Below are 12,861 nucleotides of genomic sequence, written 5' to 3'. Positions count from 1 at the left end.
GGAGAATATTTGAGGTCACTGGAAGAGTCAAAATGGCTTCAGGATTGCTCTCCTGTACCATTTCAGACCTTGTAAATTTATGAACATTTAATATATATATATATATATATATATGCTTTCGTAGATTTTCACGGGTACAGGAATGCAGGTTTTGGTGTCTTCGGGTGTCTTCCCGTGTAAGAGTCGGGGTGTCTGTGCGACGTTTCGACGAGGTCTCACTCGTCATCTTCAGGCTGGTGCTTTCGGCTTCTTGTTACTGGAACAGAGCAGAATCTGGAGTTTGAGTTCCTATAAAAAACTAGATAGCTTCCTCACACATCTCAACAGCCTACACCCCAAAATACAATTCACTATGGAAATAGAAGACAACAACCAACTCCCCTTTCTTGACGTCCTAATCTACAAAAAACCTGATGGCTCCCTAGGACACACTATCTACCGGAAAAAAACACACACCAACCGCTACTTACATGCACAATCACACCACCACCCTGCACAAATAAACTCCGTAGCCAAGACTCTCATCTCCAGAACCAAACGCCTGGCTGACAAAGACCACTTGACAACTGAGTTACAGAATCTCTCAAATGTGTTAATCGCCAATGGATACCAGAAAAACAGGGTTACGAAGCTAATCCAAAAAGAAACACCCCCCAAAAACCAAGACACAGAAGAAAACAATGGCATGGCCCTCCTTCCTTATATCAAGGGCACTACAGACAAAATCAGCAAAATCCTCCATAAACACAATATCAAAACAGCCTTCTGCACCAACCAAAAAATAGCCAATATCCTCAGAAACCCAAAAGACAAAATCCAGCTGGAAAACCAAGGGGTCTATGAAATACCCTGCAAAGTCTGCCCAGCCACGTACATTGGACAAACAAACAGATGAATAAATGCACGTATCGCAGAACACAAGAATGCCGTCAAAAAAGAAGAAAAAACTTCCTCTCTTTTCCAACACATGAAAGAAACAGGACACGAAATTAATTTTGCAGATTCCAAATTGCTCTTTAACATGGAACATCACCACAAGAGAATAATCATGGAAGCCATCGAGATAGAGAAACACCCTCACAACATGAACAAGCGTGACGACACGTCCCGCCTGCCAGACATCTGGAAATTAGCCCTCCCCACAAAAACCGACACCAGAACCAGAGGCACACAGAACACCGTCACCAATCAACCACACCAGACCCAAACCCAGACCCTCTCCACAGACATATTACAGACTCCATCCAGTAGCCAAACTATAGTGGCACCTCCGGATGCTGCACCCCCCTGCAATCCCTACACAGATCTGGCTGGCACAAGGCACAAAACCACAGCTCGCCCCTATACACGAAGCCAAGCCAGAGCACAACTAAATGCAGCACAGCCATCTTCTCAGAAAAACTCTTCACAAGCTCAAGAGGTCAAGACACAAAAGCTTTAGCAACTAATCTACACTTAATGACCCACCCAGTGGTATTCAGAATATCACTCATGAAATCACTCAAGATATCCCTCAAGTAATTAAGGAACAAAAGAAGAAAAGGCACACTAATCTAGGAACTTCCTCTCTGCCCAGAACGTTGGAGGCTATACACCACACCCCTCAACAGTATTTATAGGAACTCAAACTCCAGATTCTGCTCTGTTCCAGTAACAAGAAGCCGAAAGCACCAGCCTGAAGATGACGAGTGAGACCTCGTCGAAACGTCGCACAGACACCCCGACTCTTACACGGGAAGACACCCGAAGACACCAAAACCTGCATATATATATATATATATAGAGAGAGAGAGAGAGAGCGTGCGCGCTTGGAATTCCTATAACAGTATGATGGAGAGAAGTGGAATGGTGTACTCAAAAGAAGAGCAAGCGTTTACTGCACCTGGATGAATAGATAGCCATTTATTCAGCATACACTTTAGGACAAGAGGTTCAGTGGAGATAAAGAGGCATTATCATAGCCATGTGCCTAGCAGCATTTTGCTTTCCCTGTCCCAAATCTACCCGTATCCTGTCTCTTCCCATATGAAGAAAAAACAGAAAGAACTATTCTGTCCTCCCCACCCCCCGCCCCCATCCCTAGTGCATTAACATGGTATGGCACAGATACGTCAAGCTCAGCTATCTAGCTGTCCACCAACCATCTCTTCCTAGACCGTCTTTCCACAGGACCCCAGATCTAGGCAAATTAGGGTTCGTTTGTGATGCTGCAGTAAGTCATGCAGTAACCCCAGAGGAAATCAGCTCCCCGTCTGATGAAATTAACATTAGCAGCCTAATTCCATCCCTCTGCAGAATGATTGATGAAACGAGGAGCTCTGGTGTTTTAAAAGGTTGTGCTTGGCCTTCAGCTAATTGCAGCTATGAAAAGCTTATTCGAGGCCCCCAAGAAAAGAGGGGGGGGTTAGGGAATTCCTTTAAATATCTACAGCCACAGAGTCCTTTGGGGGTGAAGATGAAACATAGCTGCTTGGCAGCAACTGAAGCATAGCAGCTCGTGAAAGGTCTCTGGTGGGGGGGGGTGAGAGAGAGGGAGAGGGTGGAGGATGAAGATAAAAGCACAATTGAGTCCACAGACCCCAAGTGGAGGGCAACTATTGAAACTGATAATGGCTGTCCAACCCCAACCCCCTGCCCTCACCCCTGCACACACACACGCATTCAACAGTTGCAACTGTTGGAGCTGTCTTCTACTACTAGAGCAGGGGTCAGCAAACTTGGCGGGCCGGAGGGCAGGGGAGTGCGTGCCGATACGCGTGCGCACACGATATTTCCGCCGCACTTCTGGGTCGGAGGAGCACCGGAAATAGCTTGTGCGCATGTGCACGGGCCTCCTTCAACCCGGATGTGCACCGTAAATAATGCTTAAAAGGTAAAGGGACCCCTGACCATTAGGTCCAGTTGTGACCGACTTTAGGGTTGTGGTGCTCATCTCGCTTTATTGGCCGAGGGAGCCGGCGTACAGGTTCTGGGTCATGTGGCCAGCATGACTAAGCCACTTCTGGCGAACCAGAGCAGCGCACGGAAACGCTGTTTACCTTCCTGCCGGAGCGGTACCTATTTATCTACTTGCACTTTGATGTGCTTTCAAACTGCTAGGTTGGCAGGAGCAGGGACTGAGCAACGGGAGCTCACCCCGTCATGGGGATTTGAAACACCAACCTTCTGATCAGCAAGTCCTAGGCTCTGTGGTTTAATCCACAGCGCCACCCGCGTCCCTTAAATAACGCTTACGCATGCGCAAATAATGCTTGCGCATGCGCACAAGCTATTTCCGGTGCTCCTCCAACCTGGAAGTTGGTTGCCATGCAGCACAGCGCCAGTAAGAGTGCGTGGTGGCAGCGAGCATTGCCGCAGGCTGGATAAATGAGTCCCTTGGGCCTTATCCGGCCCGCGGGCCTTAGTTTGGGGACCCCTGTACTAGAGGTACCTGTAACAATTCATAGAAGTTCATAGAAGAGGCAAGAAGCAAGGAAGAAACAGTCAAGAATGATATGTTTTACTATGAGAAGGTAGTGGTGTTGCCTCTGGCTAGATTTCCATATTACTCCCTTTTCTGTGGTCATTTGATCTGTTATCTCCTGCTCCTCCAGGTATGCAAAAAACAAAACAAAACCCTTTTAAAGTATTTTCTCCCGTTTTAAACTTATAAAAGAATGAAATGGGGCGGCGGGGGGGGGGAGACACACCTTGGATGAATTGATGTGCAAGGAATAACCTGAGGCACTTCAGAAACATGTGGATAATTGTTCTTACCATTCTCCACCCCTTCCCTGTTTTGTGAAGAGATTTCCCTAGCAATAGTGGTCTGTGATTTATAGCCTGCTCCTTGTTACAGCCCGGGTAAGTTCACCATAGGATGTGTGATGTTGGCAAGAGTTCCAATCAGAAGACATTAACTTCCTGTCAGGTTTGTCTGATAGATATGGCAAATAACAAAAGGGGGCACATAAAATGAGAATAATGCTCAAAGGGTCTATCACCTCAGGTTGCCTGTCACCTCGGATTGCCTTTCTGGGTCCCTCCACAAAATCCCAAATTTTTGAGTGGCAGACATAAAAGCTGAAAAATGAACAGTAGGGAACTCAATTTAATTCAGTCAATTAAGACAAGATGACTGCCAAGGGAAAGAATCTGTGAGGAAATATTTATGCAACGGCATCTTGTGTTTCACTGTTGTATGTGAAAGATCATCCTAAAATGTTGCTGCAGTGGTCTAGAGTTGTTACTGCAAAGATCCCATGGTGAAGAGAGGTACAAGGTGCTACTACGTAGTTCATTTCTGTGTATGGTAAGCCTTCAAATCTCACAGAACTCTTAACCAAATAGTTAAGATAAAGCAAAGTGATACATAAAAAAATTCCTTCCAGTAGCACCTTAAAGACCAACTAAGTTAGTTCTTGGTATGAGCTTTCATGTGCATGCACACTTCTTCAATGGATTCTTATCCCATTATACATAACTAAGCCATTTCTCACCTTTTCACCCCTTGCCTTTTCCTGTAAGACCTATTACAGTCGTTAAGAGTCGTCAACAGGCTCATCTCAGCTATCTGCCAATCTCCTATTCACACCACCCTTCTGAGTAATACCCCTCCCCACCTTCTCACTATATAGAAGGATCTGGCAACTTCTGTTTCAGTGTATCTGAAGAAGTGTGCATGCACACGAAAGCTCATACCAAGAACTAACTTAGTTGGTCTTTAAGGTGCTACTGGAAGGAATTTTTTTATTTTGACTATGGCAGACCAACACGGCTACCTATCTGCAAAGTGATACAGATATTAGTTTTTTATGTTGCTCGATAGAAGCCTAGTTGCAAAAGTATTTTAGACAGACACATAATTTCTTAGTAGGGTTGTTTGTTTTGTTTTGACAAATCACCTGCAGAAGAACCTAAGGTCTCTTTGTAACTGGACTCTGCTCATGTATTTAGCAAGGCTCCCTGCAGAGCTGTGCCTACTATGCAGTTAAGAAGGACAAGGTAATTTGAATTCTGCAGTCATTGTACAAAAGGCCAATTTGTAACCTTATTGCCAAAATAAAATAAGATTTCTAAATCCTGATACTTGACAAGTCCGTTTTGATTTTGTTTTTTGTCATTCAGTTTTGTAGAAGTTTTGATCCACATAAGGCCCAGTAAAACACGACTTGATGGAGCCTGGGTCCCATGCTAAATAGTTTGAATGCCCACAATTAAAGTAGGGATTTTGAAGATTGCCACTCCCCAACTGGTTTTTAAATTTGATTGGAAAATCCAACTCTAATAGTATTTTTTTTAAAAAAAGAATAAACATAGATTATAAAGGAGGACAGTGGCTTATCAGTAAAACTTCGCATTTATATATTTATCATCTAAAGTTGTGATTCTTCATGTTTGCACTTTGCTTTCCCTTAGAACAGTGGTCTTTGACTGATTGAGACCCAAGACCGACCTCTGACTCCCAGGCTGCAACATGGGATCCACTTTTGCTTTATACTTAACAGTGCTGTTAGTGTTCGTTATTAATCCTAAAATGGCAATATACCCAGTGCTTCCCACCCCCCACCCCCGAAAATAGGTGGCAGTACTCATCATGAAGTTGGATGAGTGTGGATAAGCGCCACACTTTTTAACCACAAAAAGAGGAGCCATTAGTGCATACCCTGGAGTACCCCCTGAAAACTTCCCACTGAATATACCTACTATTACCTTAGCATTACAGCCATACCTCGGGTTACAGCTGTTTCAGGTTGCGTTTTTTTGGGTTACGGATCACCGAAACCCGGAAGTACCGGAATGGGTTACTTCTGGGTTTTGGCGGTCACGCATGCGCAGAAGCGCTAAATCGCGCTTTGCGCATGCACAGAAGCACCGAATCGCAACCCGCATGGGTGCAGATACAGGTTATGAATGCTGCGGGTTGCGAACGTGCGTCCCGCACAGATACTTCTAAGGTTTTCACGGTACTACTAAGTGAAAACCATTCTTGCAGTGTCAGGAGAAAGGCACGAGCATGTGGTTAACCAGCAATATGTATCGTATTAAAAATAATAATAATAAAGCCTTGTGCATCTCTCTCCTACCACACTGCAGCATTTGTGGAAATTGATAAAATGAGGATCTCATCAGAAGAACATGTCATAATCCAGACATGCGTGTAGTGCTTCTTTGCTCTGGTCAGCCTAAACTGAAATCCGACGTGGCAACAACAGCTTTGCTGAGACTCATCTGGTGTGGCCTCGACCCACCTGCTGGTTGAAAACCTGTACCTTAGAAGGCCTTGCCTTTCAAGCCACAATGCAGGAGAACCTATGATGTGCCACTTTTAGACAATGAAGCTCATCTCTCTGAAAGATCAAGGGTGGGGCGGAACTCCTTTAGCAGCTTGAAAGGAAAATCCAGAAGAAATATTTCTTCAAGAAAGGGATAGCTTCAAGTACGTTACTTAGTATGGTCAATGAGAGAACCTAAATTGAATTGATAGACAGAAAGCCTTAAGAGTGTTTTCCAAAGTCTTTCTGGTCTGATCCTGAGCAGAACGGCTCCTGCAAAGAAAGGTGGTGAAAAGAAGAAAGGACGATCATCCATCAATGAGGTGGTTACTCGGGAATATACTATAAACATTCACAAACGGATCCATGGCGTGGGCTTCAAGAAGCGGGCTCCTCGTGCTCTCAAGGAGATCCATAAATTTGCAATGAAGGAGATGGGAACTCCTGATGTACGCACTGTCACCCGCTTGAACAAGGCTGTCCGGGCAAAAGGAGTAAGGAATGTTCCTTACCGTATCCGTGTGCGTTTATCCAGAAAACGCAATGAAGATGAGGATTCGCCTAATAAACTGTCACATATGTGCCAGTTACCACCTTCAAAAGCCTACAGACTGTTAATGTGGATGAAAACTAATCTTTCATTATAATAAAAATGTTATGACACTTTTTTTAAAAAAAAGTGTTTTCCAAAAAGTGAAAAAGACATTGCCACAGAAGGTTCAAGTGGCACCACAATATGAATGTTTTGCACATGCCATTACCATATATTCTCCGTATTAATGTAAGCTATGTACAGTGGTACCTCGGGTTAAGTACTTAATTCGTTCCAGAGGTCCGTACTTAACCTGAAACTGTTCTTAACCTGAAGCACCACTTTAGCTAATGGGGCCTCCTGATGCTGCCGCGCTGCTGGAGAACGATTTCTGTTCTCATCCTGAAGCAAAGTTCTTAACCTGAAGCACTATATCTGGGTTAGCAGAGTCTGTAACCTGAAGCGTATGTAAGCCGAGGTACCACTGTATAAATGGGGTTCCATATTTACTAGGCCTCTGGCTCATTATGCTCTTCCAAGGTGGCCACCAGTGTGAAGTTTCCCTGTGATGATTAGCCATGGAAGATGATGTCTCAAAAGCCCAACAGTTTTGGGGGAAGCTAAAGCATGGTTTTCGGAAAGATCAGCTCCTTTGCCTTGTTGTTTTGGGAGAGGTGGCCTTTCTGCTTTCTCATCTTTCCAGTTGTTAACAAATCGCCTTGGAACAGAGAGCGTGTCTAGCATTGTTTTCAGGAAGCAATCGCTGCCATTCCTTGTTTGGGAGAGCTATCCATTGCAATAACCAAATGAAAGCTTGACATTTTTAGTGTCTAAAAATATAGGAGTTTCACAGCCTGGATCCACATTAAGGAAATGCCGACAGTTCTGGGTCATCCTGCAAGGCTTAGAAGATAAAGTTCCATCATTCCTTAATGTGAAAAGGATTAACTTAAATGGTGACAGTCATTAGGGGGCCACAAAAGGCTTTTTGTGTGTGCATCACACTGTACAATATGTAGGTAATATTTTCACAGATACAATGGCTGATGCAATAACAGCTACATTTGCAGCCCAATTCAACTTTGCCTTCCTTTTCCCAGGAAGGCAAATGTTAAACCAAATACTTTCAGGCCTCCTTGTCAAAGATATCTGGCTTACGTTGCATCAACATTTTCTGACCTCCTGTAATTTGGTTATTACAAAGAGAGAGACTGACTTGTCATGCATTCTCCCAGTAAATTAAACAGCTGTTAGGTGGGGGGAGTTGAATTAGATCTTTGGGAACAGGCATATCCAATCTGGTCTTTGTGTGCTTCATGTGTATGGGAAAGAGTCCCTGAGCAACTTATAACAGACTGCAGCCAGGTTTAACCAGAATGGCATCCCAAATGGTACACGTTATACCTTTTGGGGTATACCTCTTGGGAGATCTGCTTCTGCAAAAAAGGAAGGACACAGCATCATGTCAGAGTTAGAATCATGGTGGACAAAAAGTGGCAGATCCCCGGGACCAGATGAATTGACGGCAAAATATTATGAAAAACTAAGTGAACAATTGGTAAATCCATTGAAAGATGTGATGAATGAGATTTTAAAAACAGGTGAAATCCCAGAAACATGGAAAGAAGCCTATATTACAGTAATTCCAAAACAAGATTCTGATTTCCTGCAAATAAAAAATTATAGGCCTATTTCTCTATTAAATAACGATTATAAATTATTTGCAAATATTTTAGCTACCAGAATGAAAAAAATATTAAGTGAGTTTATACATCAGGTAGGATTCTTTTCCCTTTTCTTTTCCAGAGCCTGTAAAAAGTCTTTCTAAAGTTCCCTATCGGTAGGAGGTCAACCAGAGTATACTGAGAAACAAAGTGTCTAGTAAGCCTGATCTTTATTAAAGGAATTATTGCAACAGGGTCCCCACTCACCACACGCAGGAGGGAGGAGAGAACCCTGAACAATGGTGCGCAAGCCCTTATACAGACTTTTGAAATTGCCCACCCTGTAGCCCAAGACCACCCGCCTGAAACAACATACATACATCACAGCAGGAGGCAGTCTAGAGCAGAGGAGGTGGCCAACAGCAGAAATCCTGTTTTCCATATAAGGGTAGGTAGCCGTGTTGGTCTGCCATAGTCGAAACAAAATAAAAAAATTCCTTCCAGTAGCACCTTAGAGACCAACTAAGTTTGTTACTGGTATGAGCTTTCATGTGCATGAAAGCTCATACCAATAACATACTTAAAGGTAAAGGTAAAGGTACCCCTGCCCGAACGGGCCAGTCTTGACAGACTCTGGGGTTTGTGCGCCCATCTCACATCTATTGGCCGGGGGCCAGCGCTGTCCGGGGACACTTCCGGGTCACGTGGCCAGCGTGACAACGCTGCTCTGGCGAGCCAGAGCCGCACACGGAACGCCGTTTACCTTCCCGCTGGTAAGCGGTACCTATTTATCTACTTGCCCCCGGGGGTGCTTTCGAACTGCTAGGTGGGCAGGCGCTGGGACCGAGCAGCGGGAGCGCACCCCGCCGCGGGGATTCGAACCGCCGACCTTTCGATCGGCAAGCCCTAGGCGTTGAGGCTTTAGCCCACAGCGCCACCCGCGTCCCCAATAACATACTTAGTTGGTCTCTAAGGTGCTACTAGAAGGAATTTTTTTTTTATTTTGTTCTGTTTTCCAAGGCACCTGATAATGGTCACTGATTGCATTACCTGGGCAGTCCGGCCATTCTTTTGTGATAATTAATACTTTAGTTCCTGAATCCAGGTCATAGGCTTACCCTATCCACACACAAATACAGCCTTAAGACAGGATTTGAAAGCAAAAAGACAATGGGAAGGCTTTCCCCATTTGCCTCCCTTACTGCAGAAGAATATTTGAGGTCATTGGGAGAGTCAAAATGGCTTCAGGATTGCTCTCCCATATTATTTCAGACACATGGTTCATATATTTAGATATGTGTGCATTTATGAATATTCATTCTATATTTGAGACCTTAAAATTCTAAAAACACTGTTTTTGATATTGATTTGTTTGATATACTTCAATATAGACAAACACCCTAGTATTTGGGGTGGGGGATATCTTATTACCCTCCTTAAATAAGCAGGACTGTCCAGGAGGGAGAGGAGTGGAACACAATAGAGTTGGATAATGGTTCTGATAATATGCTGGAAAAGTTGACAAAAGGAGTTGAGAGATGAGAATATTTTGCAGAGAGCTAAGGAGAGCTCTGCTGCTGAGTTTTGGCTCCAGGCAACGACATAAATATCCCTTATTCTACATAAAGGGATAAGTGCTGGTGTGTGGAAGGCAGATTAATTTAAAGCAGTGCCTTTGTGATGGCAGCTGAAGGCAAAAGATCTCTCTTAACAATATGCTTGAACTGTTTCATGCTGTAACCTGGAATGCATTGATAGGAGGTGGAAGGGACTTGAGGAAATATTCTCTTGAAATGTTTTAGATTGTTTCCACACCAGGAGTACTGTAAGCCTTCTCTCCTCAAATTCTGCATTAGTCAAAACAGGATTTGGAATCTAAGAACATAAGAGCCTGCTGAATCAGGCCAGCAACCCATCTAGTCCAGCTTCCTGTTCTCACAGTGGCCACCCAGATGCCTGTGGAAAACCAGTAAAAAGGACCTGAGCACATAATCACTCTCCCCTCCCATGGCTTCCAGCAAACTGGTAATCAGAAGAATTATTGCCTCCGGTTGTGGAAGCAAAGCATAACCATCATAGCTAGTAGTCATTGATAGCCTTCTCCATAAATTTGTCTAATCCTCATCTAAAGCCATCCAAGGTGGTGGCCATCACTGCCCCTTGTGGAAGTGAGTTCCACAGTTGAACTGCCTCTTCAGTGTCAGCTGAGACCAGACAAAGAGAGCAGCAGTTGTGGGGATTCTTACTGGGCTTTGTTTATTATTATTAGAACTCTTTTAGCAATACAAAGTGCTTTTTTTGTTCTCACTGAAGCAGTGCAGAATTTAAAATAATTCATATGAAATCAAATAAAACTCAAAACAGTTTAAAATTGCGGGAGCAGTGCTTCAAAATAGGTTGCTATTCCCACTTTGCAGATGATGAACTGAGGTTGACGTAATAGGTTGTAAAGGTCACACAAACGGAATTAACGTCTGAGGTGAAATTTGAGCGTGGGCTGTCCAGCATTGTTCAATGTGCTGCAATGAAATGTGGAGGAACCTTCATTTTCTGCATCCCTTTACCTAAGTTCAGCCATCTCTGGTGTGTGTGTGTGTGTGTGTGTGTGTGTGTGTGTGTGTATATATATATATATATATATATATATATATATATATATATATAGGTTTTGGTGTCTTCGGGTGTCTTCCCGTGTAAGAGTCGGGGTGTCTGTGCGACGTTTCGACGAGGTCTCACTCGTCATCTTCAGGCTGGTGCTTTCGGCTTCTTGTTACTGGAACAGAGCAGAGTCTGGTGTTTGAGTTCCTATAAATACTGTTGAGGGGTGTGGTGTATAGCCTCCAACGTTCTGGGCAGAGAGGAAGTTCCTAGATTAGTGTGCCTTTTCTTCTTTTGTTCCTTAATTACTTGAGGGATATCTTGGGTGATTTCATGAGTGATATTCTGAATATCACTGGGTGGGTCATTAAGTGTAGATTAGTTGCTAAAGCTTTCGTGTCTTGACCTCTTGAGCTTGTGAAGAGTTTTTCTGAGAAGATGGCTGTGCTGCATTTAGTTGTGCTCTGGCTTGGCTTCGTGTATAGGGGCGAGCTATGGTTTTGTGTCTTGTGCCAGCCAGATCTGTGTAGGGATTGCAGGGGGGTGCAGCATCCGGAGGTGCCACTATAGTTTGGTTACTGGATGGAGTCTGTAATATGTCTGTGGAGAGGGTCTGGGTTTGGGTCTGGTGTGGTTGATTGGTGACGGCGTTCTGTGTGCCTCTGGTTCTGGTGTCGGTTTTTGTGGGGAGGGCTAATTTCCAGATGTCTGGCAGGCGGGACGTGTCGTCACGCTTGTTCATGTTGTGAGGGTGTTTCTCTATCTCGATGGCTTCCATGATTATTCTCTTGTGGTGATGTTCCATGTTAAAGAGCAATTTGGAATCTGCAAAATTAATTTCGTGTCCTGTTTCTTTCATGTGTTGGAAAAGAGAGGAAGTTTTTTCTTCTTTTTTGACGGCATTCTTGTGTTCTGCGATACGTGCATTTATTCGTCTGTTTGTTTGTCCAATGTACGTGGCTGGGCAGACTTTGCAGGGTATTTCATAGACCCCTTGGTTTTCCAGCTGGATTTTGTCTTTTGGGTTTCTGAGGATATTGGCTATTTTTTGGTTGGTGCAGAAGGCTGTTTTGATATTGTGTTTATGGAGGATTTTGCTGATTTTGTCTGTAGTGCCCTTGATATAAGGAAGGAGGGCCATGCCATTGTTTTCTTCTGTGTCTTGGTTTTTGGGGGGTGTTTCTTTTTGGATTAGCTTCGTAACCCTGTTTTTCTGGTATCCATTGGCGATTAACACATTTGAGAGATTCTGTAACTCAGTTGTCAAGTGGTCTTTGTCAGCCAGGCGTTTGGTTCTGGAGATGAGAGTCTTGGCTACGGAGTTTATTTGTGCAGGGTGGTGGTGTGATTGTGCATGTAAGTAGCGGTTGGTGTGTGTTTTTTTCCGGTAGATAGTGTATATATATATATATATAGGTTCAAAATCAAACGCAAAATTGTAGGTAGATGGTCCAATTCTGTAGGCATCACAGATGATGCAGAGCCTCTTCTGCCACTGTTTCTTGTTGGTTATCCTCATTCTCTGGTTGAGGAGGGAGCTCTGGGAATTTTAATCAGCTGCCAATTGTACTGGGCAGTGCATAGAAAAATGCGGGTGAGGGTGCACTTTGAGATAGATTAGGCTGCGGGTAAGTGACTTGCCCAAGGCATGGGTGTAGCCATTATTTACTTTACAAGGGGCAGGCTTTATGTTGGGGGGGGGGCAGAACAGAGTTATCTGTGATGCAATTGGCCAGTTAGTTAAGTATTTTTATTCATTTACTTGATTTTTACTTATTTACTTATTTATACTTAATTTCTGCTGCTTTCCCCC

At 43.9% G+C, this 12,861-nt stretch overlaps 1 pseudogene across 1 annotated transcript; it reads left to right on the top strand.

The window, feature by feature from the left end:
- The first annotated feature begins 2,092 nt into the window (after nucleotides 1-2,092).
- Nucleotides 2,093-6,908, top strand: LOC309519336 (large ribosomal subunit protein eL31 pseudogene; annotated as a pseudogene). Its single transcript has 2 exons — nucleotides 2,093-2,212; nucleotides 6,467-6,908. The product of its transcript is annotated as a large ribosomal subunit protein eL31 pseudogene (transcript).
- The last annotated feature ends 5,953 nt before the right edge of the window (nucleotides 6,909-12,861 follow it).

Source organism: Podarcis vaucheri (assembly GCF_965113315.1).
Source record: "Podarcis vaucheri genome assembly, chromosome: 15".
Taxonomy (NCBI): Eukaryota; Metazoa; Chordata; class Lepidosauria; order Squamata; family Lacertidae; genus Podarcis; species Podarcis vaucheri.
The sequence above is the reverse complement of the archived record's forward strand: the minus strand, read 5'-3'. Positions and strand labels throughout refer to the sequence as shown.